General features: G+C 56.9%; 1 non-coding gene across 1 annotated transcript; it reads left to right on the top strand.

The window, feature by feature from the left end:
• Window positions 1-8672: 8672 nt before the first annotated feature.
• Window positions 8673-8766, top strand: TRNAI-UAU. The gene is made up of 2 exons: window positions 8673-8710; window positions 8731-8766. It is a non-coding gene; the product is annotated as a tRNA-Ile (tRNA).
• The last annotated feature ends 8145 nt before the right edge of the window (window positions 8767-16911 follow it).

Here is a 16911-nt window from a genome sequence, read left to right on the forward strand (position 1 = left end):
CCGCCCTGCCAGGACAATGCCGCCCCACACGCCTGCTTGGCGCGCTGGGGTCTGGAGCCGGCCCTGCGGCTTGCTGCTTAGAACGAACGCTCCTTGAGTGGGGTGATCCACAGGGAGTAGCTCAAACCTCCAAAGTGCCTGGCCAGGGGCAGGACATTAGCACAGCAAGGGAGGGGTGTGGCAGTGACATCACAAAGGCCTTTGGCAGGACCTCAGACTATTGGTCACAGGTGGTGGGGAGGTGGTGACCTCACAGAGAGATGCTGACATCAGCCAGGCAGGAGAGGGGCGAGGGGCCAGGGAAACCTCAGAGACCCTGTGGCTTTGCTTCAGCAAGTCTCCTTCTCCAGGTCTCTCTTTGAGGACTGAGAGAGTATTCGGGTTCACGTACGTGAGCGCCAGGAGGAACCTCTTTCGAGTTTTCTCCTTCCCTTTTCCTGATTTTACTAGAAAACAGCCATCCCTGTTTAGAAGGTAAGAGCCTCCTCGAGGTTTGAAACCTGTTCAGTCTGATCCATCTGGTGACAGTTGAATTCTAGGCATGGAAAACACGAGCTTAAGGAGGCAGAATTTTATTGCGCACCTGGGATTTTGTCCCTTAGAATCACTGGGGTCATTAGGGTTTGTCCTTTTTTTTCACCTTTTCCTCCATCCATCCCTCCTTTCTCTTTGTCTCTTGCTTCTTTTGTCCTTTCACCTATTCCCCTCCCAACACCAGGAGCGGTGTGTGTGTGTGTGTGTGTGTGTGTGTGTGTGTGTGTGTGTGTGTGTGTTGCAGGGGAGTGCTCTGCAGCTCCCACTGTGGGAGGTCCACCCAAAAATGTGGGGCTGAAATAGTGCTCGGGCAGTGATCCCCATCAGTGACCTGGGCCATCCTTTGGGCTCTCCGGTGAGAACCCTCAGCCTCCCGTCCTCAGTTTCTACCCTTATTGGCTGAGCAGGGGGTTATTGACAGGGAGGAGACTCAGGTCCTTGTTGTTCTCTTTTAAGCCCAAGGAAATAAGTCAGAACCAGTCATATGTTAGACAAATTTTGCTGCTTCTCTGCATTAATGGTCTCTCAGCAGTTCATGATTCTCTCTAACATTGCAGTTCTCCTCTAATGCTTGCTGAATAATTACTGTGCACTGTTGTTGGTCTGGAGCTCATCTGAGAGCACTTTATTCAGGTCATTCAATGTCTGAAATTCAAGATCCGATGGTTAGTTTGAAAATCAGGGCTCTTGGGTCCTATTCCCAACTCTGCCACTGACTGGCTGTGTGACCTAAGACAAGTCAATTCTCCTTTCTCAGCCTTAGCTTCTCCCTCTTTCAAGTAGGGATAATAATGATCCGCTCCTACCTACCTCACGGTGGGTGGAGGATGGGGATCCATTGGAGAGTGTCACTAGGAGTATCAGAGGGGCCGTGTTAGTCTGGATCTGTAAAAGCAGCAAAGAGTCCTGTGGCACCTTATAGACTAACAGACGTATTGGATCATGAGCTACTGCACATGGCTAAGCAAAGAGAACAAACCCCCAATCCCCCCTGTGCTTTGGGAGCCAGGTTTGCTGTGGGAATTCTGTAGTTCAGATGACTTCACGCCTGGGCATTGTGATTCTTTACCAGTTTCTCTGGCATTGGGGCAGCTTTGTGCTCACAGCCAGGGCCGGCTTTAGGAAGTGCGGGGCCCAATTCGAACATTTTTGGCGGGGCCCCGGCAGGGATGACTAAAAAAAAAAAACATGTAAAAAAAAGCCTTTCATTTCTTAGCAACCGGTTCCCTGTAAAAAGTTCTGCTTTAAGGGATGTGCCACAGTATGTATTTTTTGTACCAATAGGGTTACCATACGTCCGTATTTTAAAAAATTCCTCCCGGATGGCGATTTAAGAACCAAAAAGCTGGACATGTCTGGGAAAATACAGATGTACGTTAACCAGACCTAAAGTTCTTTTTTAAAAAGATGAGCCTGAACTAGAACTGAGCTCCGTTTCATGTGTGTGGATCCCCGCCACTCCCTGGGGGTGTGCTAGGGTGTCCAGATGTCCAGATTTTATAGGGACAGTCCCGATTTGGGGTTCTTTTTCTTATATAGGCTCCTGTTACCCCCCACCCCTGTTCCAATTTTTCACATTTGCTCTCTGGACACCCTAGGGTGTGCCCATGTGTGGGTCCCAGCTGCTCCCTGCCCCCCCTCATTGAAGCAGGGTTACTGCCCTGGGAACTGCAGGGCAGCAGTGGACATGGGGCTGGCTGGAGGCAGGGCAGGGGCTGACTGGAGGTAGGGTCTGGCTGCAAGCAGGGCAAGGGGTGTGGGGCTGGCTGGAGGCAGGGGTGTGTGGGGTGGGCTGACTGGCTTCAGGTAGGGCTGCAGGGGGGTGTGGCAAGGGTTGGCAGCGCTGGACACAGAGGAGTGCGGGACTGGCTGGCTTCAGGCAGGGGCGTGCGGCAGGGGTTGTCTGGAGACAGGGCAGGAGGTGCGGGGCTGGTGCGGGCAGGGGCTGGCTGCAGGCAGGGCAGGGAGTGCGGCGCTGGGTGCAGGCAGGGGGTGCGGGTACAGGGGGTACCGCCCACCCTGTACAGTAAGTGCCTCCTCCTCCCTCCCCCACCAGGGTAGCAGCAGCAGCAGCCCGGGGTTCGGGGGCTATTTAAAGGGCCTGGGGCTCCCCTGCTTCTACAGCCCTGGCCCTTTAAATAGCCACGGGAGCCTTGGCAAAGCAGTGGGGTTCCAGGGGCTATTTAAAGGGCTGGGGCAGTAGAAGCAAGGGGAGCCCCAGACTTTTTAAATAGCCCCCAGAGCTCTAGCAGTGGGGCTCTGGTGGCAATTTAAAGGGCCTGAGGCTCCAGTCCCTGCTGGGAGCCCCAGGCCCTTTAAATTGCCCCCTGGGGAAGCTGGGCCACCCCGGTACAGCGCACTGTCAGGGCTTGTGTGCGGGGCCCTCTTAGGCGCGGGGCCCGATTCGGGGGAATTGGTTGAATTGGCCTAAAGCCGGCCCTGCTCACAGCTGTGATGGCCGAGGGGTTAAAGAGTTGGAATTAAAGCCCAATAGGGTTCTTCTGCGCAGGTTCAAATCCTGCTCACAGTGAGGCCTGTATTGTAGCCAGTCTCTCAAACGGGCAATACCTCTGTACGACCCCCTGAGACACTCTCAATTCTCTCCCCAACCCAAGTAAATCCTGTTCTGCTCCTTTCATAGAGATCACTGGGACACCCCCTCACACTGGGTCCCTGAGGGGTCTGGCAAACTCTCAACACCTGAAGCCTCTGCCACTCACCTGGTGCCCCATAGATCAGCCATAGCCCTGGTTCTGCTCCTCTCTCTAGAGTGTGAAAGGAGCCAAGTCAGTGACTCCATGGGAGCTACGGGGCTGCAGAACCAACAGAGCAAAAATAGGTGCTCAGCGCCCACTGGCAACCAGCTCCCGCCCCCCACTACAGGCCTTGCTGACAAGCTCCTCCTCTTCCCCTTCAGCCCCTCCCACTTGCCAGTGATCAGCTGTTCAGTGGGGTGCAGGAGGCCCTGGGCAGGGAGGGAGAGGAATGGGGCAGGAAGTTGAAGGCTAGGAAGAGATGGGACAGGGGTGGGGGCTTGGGTGAAGGGGTGGGGTGGAGTGGGGGCAGGGCCTGGTGCAGAAAGCGGGGGTGGGATTTGTCCTGGGCCCTGCACCCGTCTAGGGCCAGCCCTGACAGGAAGCACTGACTGTCACAGTGACAATACAACTGACCAGCATTGTGGGGGAGGCTGAGGGAGATCCGCACTCACCAGGTCTCTTCTCTCCCCCACGGTGAGCCAGACACTGCTCTCTCCTGGCTCTCACTCTAGCGGCTGGATGCCAAGGAGCCATTTCCCCACAGGAAGTGCATTGAGTGCCCCTGTGGTGCTGGGGGGCTGGCGCTGCTGCTGTCTGTGGGGCTGGCAGGGGGGCTGATGTCTGCACAGACTCTCAGCTGCCAGGCCGGAGGGGGCACTTGGGCCCTTACCAGACTGGCTCAGTGAAGACGGGGGGTTGACAGAGCAATACAGACACTCTCCAGAGCACGGAGCAGCAGCCGCCCATGCAGCCAGGCAATGAGCATTTCCCACAGCCTGGAGCCGAGGGGGAGGTGGCAGCTGCTGTTCCAGCTCCTCGGGGACAGGCCCTGTCAGCCAACAGCCACTTCTTACTCCCCACAGCTAAGGGCGCCGGGTTCCTCCGGTGGGGGTGTGGAGCAGCCGTTCGTTTTCCTGTTCGCACTCCTCTGCGGTGTGAAAATCGGGGAGGGGAGGCAGAAGCCCCACTTCCCTCCTGAAATGATGCCCAGTGGGGGAAGCCAGGACAACAGGGTGGGGCGGCAAGTGGTGGCCAGACTCTCACTGCCAGGGTCTAGTCTAGCTCAGGGTCCAGCTCAACCTCCTCCCCGCGCCACAGGCCCCCAGTCCCCTTCCACCACGAGGTCAACCCGGGCACTAGGGCAGGAATGGGATGAGGCAGCAAGTCAAACTGAGCAAGGCAGGCAAAAGCGAGTCTTGTCTTCATGGGCCGCTCACAATGACGTCCTTTTTGAGTGCGACTGCTGCAAAAACCTCCCGGGCAGAGAAGCAACAGGCCAAAATACTAGCACACAATTGCTAAAGTAGCTCAGTTCGGAGAGCGTTAGACTGAAAATCTAAAGGTTCCTGGTTTAATCCCAGGCTTTAGCAGGCCCTTTCATTCCCTCTTTGTAGAGTGGTGGCTTGTCTTCTGGGAGCACAGGGGTGCCTGCACCCAAGGTGAGTTCTTGGGCTCTGCAATAGGGGGAAAAAAGAACTGTGGGCTTCTGCCCCTAGTTAGCTGGCCTGACCCTTAACAATGAGGGACAGGAGCTGTCTCTCCTACATTAATTATTGGTGGACCCACTTTGGCAGGAAGAGAGTGAGGCAGGGTGACCCTCAGGAATGGTGCCAAAGGGCTGCTGGGCATTGACAGGCAGGAAAAGGGGATGAAAACTCCTCTGTGCAGCTGAGCAAGGGCAGTACCCTGGAAGGGGCATCTGTGAAAGTGGCCAGGTGGAAGGGATTTGGGGGCCCAGGAGGAGATGCTTGATGTTCATTGGCTAGGAGCAGCTGGGCTTGGCCATGGTGGGTGTTCAGGAAATGTACATTAACAACTCTAGGGTAGCTCGATGGGCAGAGGGTGATTGGAGGAAGGGCCCATCTCTCTGGTCCTCCAGGCCAGGGAAGAATGATGGGGTTGGAGTCGTGTTCTTCACATTCATGGTGCGAGTACAGAAGGCGCTGGAGCTCCCTCCAGGGAGAGCATTACTGGGGGGCTTTGTGCTCCATGGCACGGGTTCTGGCTATATTAGTGTGTATGGTCCCCAGTTAAGGTGTAAAAGGAAAGTTCTATGAAGGAACTGGCTCCCTTCCTCTAGACTGCATGGTGTTTGGTGTCGGGGGGGGGGAGGGATTTAAATTGTTGCACCGGCCTGAGGACTGCTGGTCCTGCTTTTCCAACCCTCAGAGGAAACTCTTCTAAGATGAGCACTACCTGGCGCAGGTCTGTAGTGAGGTCGGCTTAGAGAACGTGTTTCTGCACAGTGAACCAGTGGAGGGTGGGCAGTAACCTCCTATTCCTCTGACCCGAGCTCACACCAGACGCAGAGGGGATACACCTTTCTGCAGGGACAGGCCAGGAGTCGCACTGACCGGATTTCCGTGAAGGAGAGCACGTCGACAGCCCAGTGCAGGGTGGTGCCAATGGACTGTTCGGATCACTCAGCTCTCACCATGTGCTCAATGTGGGCAATTCCCTGACCCACGGCAGAGGATATTGGAAGCTGAACATCCAGAGCTTGCAAGATAAAGGAGCAGGGGGTGAGGCCTGGAGGTGTTGACAGAACGGGAAAGCATCAGAGGGTTCTATGGCAACCAGGGGGATTGATGGGAGTCGGTGAGAGAGGAGTTGGCGGCTTTGTTCCGGTGGCCGGGGAAACACCACAACATTAAAGAAACCAACAGAGCCAAGTCCTGCAGTATCGCCTGTGGGATTTCCACAAGAGCATCCAGGCAGGGGAGCCAGTCAGCATGTGACTGTACGATCGGATCAAGCGACAGCTGCCCGAGTTCCAGGAAATGAGGCTGCAGCTGGCCGATATGAGCGGGAGCACCGAGTGAAGGGAGGGGCGGCCTCCCCTGACATTTTTGCAGCCTGCAGGGAATGGAGACAAAGCAGGGGGATGCAGGGACTCAGGGCAGGACCCACGGATCCGGTAGAGCAGGACCACAGTCGCTGGAGGAGGAGAGAGAGTCCCGCGAGAGGAAGCTGATGGTGGGAAGCAATAAGTGCAGAGTGCAAACCAGCCAGCTGAGAGTCACAGGGGTCTAGAAAATGAAATAGCAGCAGGTCCCATGGTGTAATGGGCAGCACTCAGGACTCTGAATCCTGGAATCTGAGTTTAAATCTCAATGGGACCTACTGGAGATAGGTTAGTTTGCTGCAAAGCCCTGGAGCTCAATGTGCTTGGCTACCTTATCTCAGGGTGAACTAGAGTGAGTTTTTTCCCTCACACTGGGTGACTGATCCCCAGTGGAGATAGGTCTCTGGCCTGGCTGGTTCAATGGGCTGGCAGCTATAGGTTGGGGTCCTAGAACTTAACAGTCTGGCTAGAGAGTCCTGTGGGTTCACCATATGGTTGTTTCTCGCTACTTCACTTGATGCCCACAACTTTGGACCCTCCAGCTGCCACACTCTTCCTCTTGCCGACATGGCATTTAAAGGAAGGAGGGCCAGGGCTAGGCAGGAGGGAGGAAGAGTCCCAGGCTGGAGCCCAGCACCTCTCCTCCTCTGGGCACCTGGAGCAGAGGCAGCTGGTGCTGACAGCTCCAAGGGAAGGGTTAAAAGCCACAGAGCAACCAAGGGCAGGGCAAGCGGAGGGGAGAACCATGCCTATGCGTGGCCAGCAGACAGCCACAGAGACACCCAGCCAGGCTGCTCCCTGCTCCTTGGCATGCCGAACCCCCACTGAAGGCCACTCACAGACCAACATTCGTTCTGCAGCCGGCCAGCATCACAAGGTGGTTGGAAAGCAGGTGGGGCCTCTGACCCTTCCCACTCAAGGGGCTCCTTTTGGCAGTGGGGCAGGAGATATTTCCCCCAAGAGGCTTTTCCCCAGCTGCTGAGAAGCACAGAAGTACCCGGTGTTTGCTCTTGCGGTGAAAGGGGTTAATACGTTTAGGCAGCCTGGCTAGCTCAGCTGGCAGCACCTCTGGCTCTTACTCTGAAGGTTGAAGTTACAGTTCCCTGTCTGGGTGCTTGGGGCTCCTCTTCAACAATACAACACAGTCTGCCTAAGCCTCCACCCAGTAACCTGGGGAAACTAACCCTGGCCACTGGGTGCCTCTAAGAGGTGATACTTTCCCCACTCACAACCACTGAGTGTAGAAAAGAAACTTTAATAAAAAGGAGGAAAATCACCTTGTATTAACTTGGGAAAACACCACAATCAGGATTCATAACACAACACTATGAGCAAAACACCCACCCACAGTGCGCTGGGCAGTGGCGTTTTGCCTCGGGCTCCTAAATCCAGACCCCAGAAGCTCTGTGGATGTGCCCCTCCCTTCACTGCACCTCACCCACAGCTGCTGTCCTGGGTCAGTGAAAACCCAGAGTTCACCTCTCACCTCCTGGGGGGAAAGCCCCTTTCTCCCTCCGCTGTCTGGCCACATTGCCGGCCACTTGCCGTTCCCCCGTCACCACTCTGCTGGCCACCCTCTCTGCTCTGGGACGTCTTGTGGTCCCACCAGGAGTGGAACAGGCTCCCTAAAAGCAGGGCCGCCCAGAGGATTTGGGGGTCTGGGGCAAAGCGGGGGAGCGGACATTAAAAAAAGGAGCCACCCGCTGTGGCGCTTGTACTCACTGGGCGGCGGCCGAGTCTTCAGTGGCAGCGGGTCCTTCACTCTGCGGAAGTGCATCCAAAGACCCGGACCGCTGCCGGGTGAGTAAAAATTAAAAAGGTGCCTCTAGCCAGGGAAGGGATTCTCAGCCAGGGCTTGCGAGGCCCCTGCGGGGCCTGGGGCAAATTGCCCCACTTGTGTCCCCCTCCCCCGGGCAGCCCTGCCTAAAAGTAGCGGCCACCAGAGCCCAAACATTAGCCCCATCCCTGCCACTCGAGGCAACGCCCCTGCCCCACCCCCTCCCCAAGGCCCACTCCTGTGCTGCCTCTTCCCCCCAGACCCCTCCTCCCGCTCACTGCTCTCCGTCCCCTCCCCCCCTCACTCACCCTTATGGTCATTACAAAGTGGCAAGGCAGAGCCCTCCCATTTTTAAAAGTCCTGGGGTGTTGTTCCCCCCTGTTCAGGCACCCCTGGGGCCCTGCACTTCACAGAGCTCTCCCTGATTTCAGCTGTTAGTGACGGAGCCTCACTGCTAGCGCAGACTGGGCAGTTCCTTGCATGAGAGACACTGTCCCAAAGCAGGACTAATGCTTAGAGCTGGTTATCAGTGATTTCAGATCTGTTGGTCTGCAGCAAGACTCTCCATTGAGTCTTAACCAGCTCTGTTATTACACAGGGAAGAACAAAAGGGTCAAATGGGGCCTGGAACCTTTAAGAAGAATCCACCCCACCGAGTACAACACTTGTCGCTACCGGCTCTCAGCTCCACTGAGAATGTTTTGGGGTCACTCCTTGCCTTGATCAGCCTATGGGTCTCGGAGAATGATAATAAACAGCTGCTCCAGTGGCACAATTGGTTAGCGCACAGTACTTATAGGGCAGTGCTGGGAGGAGCTATGCTGAGGTTGTGAGTTCAAACCTCACCTGGAGCACTGGTTTTCATTAGCCAAGTGGCATCACCCCCTCATTTGGCCCTGTGGAATGTAGACTTCCAGCCCTGGGGACACTGAGGAGGAGTCAAAAATGCCCCTTCACTTGTTACCTCCTCTCCAGAGCACAGGTGAGAATCTACCATCCTTTCTCCCCCCCAGCCCCTGTGCCAGGATCCCTCAAGCAGAGCCTGGAGTCCTGCCCATCCTTGACCCCTGAGCCTGGAGGGAGAGGAGCAAGGAGCCATTGTTAGAGGGCTTTCCCTTCCCCCGCCCACTTCCCTGGCTCTAGTCACGCAGACAGCAAGCAGCAAAAGACCAGAAGTCAGAAGCGCAGACAAAGGGATGTTTACTGGGGTTAGTTTCCCAGCAGGCAGATTCCGAAGCCCTTCACACCAGTCGGGCTTATCTCTATAGACCGACAGAGTCTGTTCCCCAGTGTCCCCCTTCCCAGCTCTGACACTGCAGTTCTTACAGTCTAGGCCTGTACAGGCAGCCTGAATCTCTCTATTCTAACAGCCATCGGTCCCTGTGGGAAAATGATCTATTCAGGGTTGTCCCTAGACATTTTGGTGCCCTAAACAGCACCCCCGTCCCTCAGCCCGAGCTGGCAGAGCGGAGCAGGCTGGGGCCAGGTCACTCTACTTCCCGCCGCCCGATAATTGCAGGGCAGGCCTGACCCCACACTCACGGGGCGGCGGGAAGTGGAGTGATCCGGCCCCAGCCTGCTGCACTCTGCTCCCAGCCTTGGCACTTGGGGGTTGGGGGGAAAACACCCCCCAGCACTCACCAGTGGCGCGGCTGGGAGCTGGTGGAGCAGAGCAGGCTGGGGCCAGGTCGTTTCACTTCCCACCGCCCGGTGAGTGCCGGGCAGGGGCGGCTCTAGGCACCAGCGGGCCAAGCGCCCGCTTGGGGCGGCATCCTGGGGAGGGCGTCATTTGGCTCCGGTGGAGCTCCCGCCGGCATGCCTGCGGCAGGTCCACCAGAGCCCGGGACGAGCGGACCTACCGCAGTCATGCCTGCGGCGGGTCCCGTCTTCCCGCGGCTCCGGTTGAGCTCCCGCAGGCATGACTGCGGCAGGTCCGCTCCCCGGGCTCCGTGGACCTGCCGCAGGCATGCCGGCGGAGCTCCACAGGAGCCAAATGCCGCCTCCCAGGATGCCGGAGCCGCGGAAGAGGGGACCCGCCGCGGACTGGGAAGGGCGGCGCAGCGCTCCGCGCTGCTTGGGGCAGCCTACTTTGTAGAGCCGCCCCTGGTGCCGGGTGCACCTGATCCCTCCTGCAGTCCACCGGGGTGTAGCTCAGGGGAAGGGGCAGAGTGCGGGGGGATGGGGTAGAGCAGGGGTGGGAAGAGAGGGGTTGGGGCAGACCAGGGGTGGGGGCTGTGGGGAAGAGGCAGAGCAGAGGCAGGGGCAGCTTTCCTGGCCGGCTCAGCCAGCGCGAGGATGGAGTTCGCCGCTGGAGCAGTACGCAGCTGCGTAGGGCACCAGGAAATTTGGGGCAATTTGGTGCCTCACATTTCCTGGTGCCCTACAGAGCTGCATAGTTTGCGTTTGGGTAAGGACGGCCCTGTATCTATGGAGCTCACTGAGGGGTTGGTGGGCTGAGCTTCCCCCCCCTGGAGCTTTCCAGGGATGAGATTTTGATGAATTGCAGCAAGAAGAAAATCTCCCCTGTTCCTGTTTGTCACCTTGGCCCCTTCTTGTGCCCCCCTGAGCCTCTGTTCTTCCTGCTGGGGGAGATACAGAGCCAAGCCCCCATCTGCCTGAGTCTCAGAGTCTGTGGCCACCTCTGAACTATTGCCACTGGCGAGTGTGGCTCCCACTGCTTCCCCAGAGGGGCTGCAACAGCAGCTCCCCAGCTGGGTCTGGGGGTGTCAGAGATCCAGGCTGTAGGGTGCAGGGGATCCAGGCCTGTGAGTCCCCTGCCTGAGGGGAGGCCAATGCGTGTGGTGGCCATAAGCACCACAGGTTTAACCCCGTCTGCTCCCTTCCCCACGGCTCTGATTTCGGTGACACTGACGTCCCCCTGTGGCTGGGGAGATGGATTTGAGGGCCCAGCACAGTGCAGGGGGCTTCCAAGACAGCCTGTAATTCAGCAAGCGCTTTGCAGCTGGGCCTTGGGCTGGGGGTGATTTTCTCTCCTCGCAGCGGATGGGGGATGTGCTCCAGTGGGACCTGCTCCTGGCTCTGTTTTTGGGAGCTGGTTTCCCGTGAGGACACACCAGACATCACTGCTCTCTGCCTAGGGGAGAACCACCTGGGAATGTGCTCCTGGCCCAGCCGATCTGGAAGGTTGAATGGGATCGTGGCCAGCACGGCAATGTGGGGCTAGGTCCCTGAGAAAACAAAGGGGGTGGGGTAAGAGCAGAGACGAGAACTAGAGATGGGGGAGGAGACAGGGTCTCGAGGGAGGGAGCAGCTGGAGAGAACCAAGGAGCGCAGTGGACAAGTCTGCCCTGTGAATACTAGTGGTCACAGGTGTTCTGCAGAAAACCCACAGTCAGCTGGTCCCATGGTGTGATGGTCGGCCCTCAGGACTCTGACTCTCATAGTCCCAGTTCAGAGCTTGGCAGGATCTGCTGGAGCTGTGTTGTATTGGTACGAAGCCCCAGAGGCCCTACTGCTCAGCATCCCAATTGCACAAAGGTCTCTCTTGTCCCTCCTGCTTGGTTACTAATGCCTACTCAAGGGAGATCTTTGGTCCAGATGGCCCCATGCTATTGAACCTGAGAGTCCAGCTAGAGATGCCTTCCCTCCTTTGGGGTGACTTATAGCTGCATTCCTGGCTGCCTCAGCTGATGACCACAGGCTCTTCGGCACCCCGGCCCCTAAGCCAGGGCAGGTGGAGGGTTTGGAGCTCCCCATAGTGGCTTGGGCTCCCTAGGTGGCTTTTACCATGGCCCTGCTTCAGCTTCTGTCCTGGCTTGGGGGCAGGGCCTCCAGGGGAAGAAGAGAGTTGGGGCCATGGAGAAGGGCAGGGCCTCGGGGCTCCCCCACTTCTACCGAGGTTCCGGTGCTTTTGCTCAGGAGCAGAGGCTGCATCATTGTTTAAATCTAAACCAACCCCAGATGGGGGTGGAGACATTCCCCAGGGATCTCAGTCCGAACCTGCAGCCCTCAGCTGTTGCTGCTGGAGGGCGTGAAGCCCTTTCAGTCGTATTGCCTAGTGTCCCTAGCTCTGAGGCCTTTCTCTCGCCTCGTCCTGAGGGACCTTCCACTCCATTCCCAACCCACCTCCTAATTATCCAGGGGCTCTTCTCCCAGAAGAGGATCACTCGGGGGCTGGATCCCTCTTTGCCTTTTCTCTGTGTCTAGCACAGTCCGAGGTGCCCATGGGTGGGGTGTTTGATCACAATGACCCTCCGTGGAGCTGCCATTCAGCTTCCCTCATTTGGTCTCATCTTTCACTGAGTCCAACATTTTTTCAATCCCTCATCACCATCCTCCCAAGCACATTTCAACTGCCTCCACATCCCTTCACCAGGCAGCGTCCCTGTAGTGTGGGCTGTCTGCATAGGCCCTTTCTCAATCTTTCTCACCCTCTTGTCTTGAGTCTCCTGTGTCTCTGCTTTCTAAGCACAGACTCACTCTGGCTGTTCAGAGGAGGGAGAACCATGCCTATGCGTGGCCAGCAGACAGCGACAAAGACCCCCAGCCAGCCTGCTCCCTGCCATGCCAAACACCCACTGAAGGCCACTCACAGACCAGCATGTGGGGAGGCTGCTGATGCTCTGTGGCCAACATCAGAAGACGGTAGGAAAGCAGGGTCAGCCCCCCCGGTGGGGCCTCTTACCGTTCCCACTCCAGGTGCTCACTTTGGCAGTGGGGCAGGAGATTTTACCCCGAGAGGCTTTTCCCCAGCTGGCGAGAAGCAGAGAAACACCCAGGCTCCCAAGGGGCTATGTAGCAAGTACCCTCCAGCACAGGGACAGGCGCACACTTGGAAGAGGGAAACTGCTCCACACACTAGCCCGGGCAGCCGCCCATTTTCTTTGGCAAGTCAGGAAGGGCAAAGGTGAGACTGGAAGCACCTGGGGCTCATGCCCCAGCCTTTGTGACACCCAACCCCCAACTCCTTCCCGGGGCTCTAGCTGAAGCCAGAGCATTGGCCTGAGCGGCCAAGAAGAGGTTCCAGCCCCGAAGGGAGCAGGACGTTCAGCACAAAGGTAAAACTGGACAAGCACAACCATGAAGGGACATGAACCCTCAATTGCCTGATCCAGACTCAGATGCCTTATCTATTAGGCCACATGGTCACGTATAATTTCTCCACCTACTTCTTTAGAGAAGACGGACACTGTGTTTCTCAGACTCGGGTCATCTACTGAGGGGGGTTGAGACTCTCTGGGCACAGAAGTCAAGTTCCCTGCGAGATGTGAGACTTAATTCTATGGAGCCAGGTGCAGGGCTTTGGCAGGGAGGCTCAGGCATGGGGGATTGGGGTGCAGCGGATGGACCAGCTGTCTAGGTGTGGAGATTTTGTTGCACTGAGGTACAGGAGGGAGGAGGAATCCTGCTGATGGTCAGTGGCTGTGCAGAAAAAAGGGTGTTGATTCCCCCATCCTAAATGGGCTGGTTGGCTTGACCCTTCTCCCCTCTGCAGAGCATGGTGGGGCTGCAGCTCACCCTCTTGTGGGGCAGGAGGGAACAAGTGCAGGGTGCTGGGCTCCAGTGCGGTGGGGTGGGGCAGGGCCTGTGGTTTACGTTCTGCGTTGCCTGGTGCTGGGCCATTGCACAATCCCCAGCCACGCCGCACAGCGCACCCCGAGAGGGGGCAGGGGGCCAAGCAGACGATCCAGCACGAGGGGGGAGAGGATGTGTGGTTGGGGGGAGGAAAGGCCTTGGGCTACACTGGGGGAGCGCAGAGCAGGGGTGACACCCCAGAAACCTGCAGCAAAGGGATGGACAGGTGGGGTGGGTGGATAGAAGAGGCAGCGAGCCTAAAAGAGGAGTGGGGTCTAGTGGTCAGAGCAGGGAGGGGGCTGGGCACCAGGCGCCAGGGACCTCTGGGTTCTATCCCTGACTCTGGGAGCAGAGGTGGGTCTAGAGGTCATAGCAGGGGGACTGGGAGCCAGGACTCCTGGGTTCAATAGTGGCGGCTGCTTTTTCCTGTCTCTCCCGCCCTACAGATCCCAGCCCAGCCCCCTAGCAGAATCTGACTGGGGGAGGGGTTTGTCCTGCCACTCCAGACTCGTGATTCGAACCACTCTCACCATAGGCTCTGACATCACGGAATCTCCCCCTCAAGACAGAAAGTAGGAGCCCCTCCCCACATGCGGAGGAAGCTAGTGAGTTTCTTGGGGGTCTCTGGTGGAGGTGACGGCACCCACCAGACACCCACTCATGGTTGCAAGGAGACCCCCCTGCACAGCCCCCTGCTACAAGGAGCCGGGGGCGCCCAGCCAGGGTCAGGAGGTGAGATGGGGATGCAGTGGCAGGAAGGGGGCAGAGCTGGGGGTGGTGCCAGGTCTGGTGCTGGCTACACGGGGAAAAACCACACTGCTCCCCCATAACACACACACACACACACACACACACACCTCCTGGTCTTGGGAGGGGAACAGGAGAAAGGACAAAAGAAGCAAGAGACAAAGAGAAAGGATGGATGGATGAAAAGGTGAAACAAAAAGGACAAACCCCAATGACCCCAGTGATTCTAAGGGACAAAATCCCAGGTGCGCAATAAAATTCTGCCTCCTTAAGCTCGTGGTTTCCATGCCTATAATTCAATGGTCACCAGATGGATCAGACTGAACAGGTTTCAAACCTCGAGGAGGCTCTTACCTTCTAAACAGGGACGGCTGTTTTCTAGTAAAATCAGGAAAAGGGAAGGAGAAAACTCGAAAGAGGTTCCTCCTGGCGCTCACGTCCGTGAACCCGAATACTCTCTCAGTCCTCAAAGAGAGACCTGGAGAAGGAGACTTGCTGAAGCAAAGCCACAGGGTCTCTGAGGTTTCCCTGGCCCCTCGCCCCTGTCCTGCCTGGCTGATGTCAGCATCTCTCTGTGAGGTCACCACCTCCCCACCACCTTTGACCAATAGTCTGAGGTCCTGCAAAAAGCCTTTGTGATGTCACTGCCACACCCCTCCCTTGCTGTGCTAATGTCCTGCCCCTGCCCAGGCACTTTGGAGGTTTGAGCTACTCCCTGTGGATCACCCCACTCAAGGAGCATTCGTTCTAGGAAGCAAGCCGGCTAGACAGGAAAACATCAGATGCTGCTCCCAATGCTACACTCAGTTTTTCAGAAATTAGTCGCCTTTATGGCCAGAAGAGACGATTAGAGCATCTAATCTGACCACTTGAGGATCACTTGAGCTGCAGTCATGCACTCTACCGCTGAGCTATACCCCCACAATGACCTGAGTAGGGAATCGTGATTTTCAGGACTTTGAAGGACAAACCCTGATTCATCGAGCTCCTTTGCCATTCCCAGACCACAGGTGGTTTTAAAAATGGGGTTTGATTAAACTTCTTAAATGTGGCAAACACCACAGCTTGCACACCCACCGATATAGCTTCTCCCACTGACATAGCTGCCACCTCTTGGGAAGTGGATTAACTACACCCCCAGGAAAACTCTCTCCCATCAGCATAGAGCAGTGGTTCTCAAGCTGTGGGTCAGGCCCCCAAAGTGGGTCATAACCCTGTTTTAGTGGGGTTGGCAGGGCTGGCGTTAGACTTGTTGGGGCCTGGGGCTGAAGCCAAATTTCTGAGCCCCACCACCCAGGGCTGAATCCTTCAAGCTCTGGTTTTGCCCTCCCCTAACTGGGGCAGGGCTCAGGCTTTGTCTTCCCTGCCTCTGCCCAGTGTGGAGGGGCCTGGTCCCTCTTTCCAGGGCCATGGAGTAAGTTTTTTCTGGGCAGAAGGGGGTTGCAGTGAAAGGAAGTTTGAGGAACCCTGGCATAGAGCCTCTGAGTATGTCTAGACTTGGCTCCCTGGGGCAGATCAGACACTGAAAGTGCAGCCATGGAGACACCACACACCAGCCTTGCCTAACAGGCAAGAATCAAACCTCCACAGAAAGACGCCTGTTGTTTTCTAACCCATCTCCCTAAGCCCTCAGCCACCACCACTTAACAAAGGGGCTTTTCTACACGATGGTTCTGGTCTCACTGAAGGGTCATTTCCAATTGTTTGCTCAGACCAGCATTAGGGAAAATGGTGCCCTGGGCAAAGCTTGTACTTTGGCACTTCCCCATTGCCCCTGGACGATCCCCACTCCCCCTTTACCGCTAGCTCCTGCACTCCCACCCCTTGCACCTCCTTCACCCCTAACTCCTGCCCCCTCCTGTGCCCCCTTTGCCCTTAACTCCCTGGGCCACCAGCCATTGCCCCTCTCCTGCAGCCCCTTCACATGGCTCCAGTGCTGGGGGCCCGCACTTGTTCTCCCTTTCCCTGGGCTTTGGCATCACTAGCCCCTGCTTAGCGAGTAGGGTTCAGTGGTTCCCAAAATGTGGGGCATGACTCCTAGGGGGACACAGAGGAACATTCATGGGGGCACCTCAGGGCCTGAGCCAGCCCCCATGGAGGGAGCACTCAGCCCCACTCTGCCCCAGCTCTTCCCCAACCCCAACGTCAGCCTGGGGCTCTGGCTCCCAGCTCAGCCTCGACCCCCTTACCCCTGTCTGCACCCCTCTCCCCAGCAAGCAACAGCCCCACTCTCAGCATCAGTTCTTGACTGCGGCTTCCAAGGGGCCACAGCCATGGCTAAGAGGGCACAGAGTGAAATGTTTGGGGACCACTGGTTTAGGGTGATGTTCTCAATCACTTCTATGAAGTCCAATAAAAGCTATTCCTCACCCACCCACCCACCCCTCCATCAGGACAGACTAGGTATGTTCTGCTGCCCTTCAATCATGCAGGAAGGATAATAACATTTCATTCCATTGAATCCTAAAGTGATTTGTAACCCACCACCAGCTGAAACTGGTCATTTTGGGAAAGCAGCTCCATCATGCTGCACACCTAGGCAGAGTAGGTGTGTCTGTGCAAACACGCTCTGTTCCTGAAGTCTTTCCCCCAGCTCCTCACTAGATGTGAGGGGGGAGCTCATTCAGCCCCTGCTTCTGCGTAGTATTTAAAAACTCCTTATTGGCCCTAGCTCTGCTGGCCTTAGATTTCTCCTCCTGTCCCTTTTTAACAGCTCA

Source organism: Mauremys reevesii, linkage group 17 (genome assembly GCF_016161935.1).
Source record: "Mauremys reevesii isolate NIE-2019 linkage group 17, ASM1616193v1, whole genome shotgun sequence".
In the NCBI taxonomy this organism is placed as follows: Eukaryota; Metazoa; Chordata; order Testudines; family Geoemydidae; genus Mauremys; species Mauremys reevesii.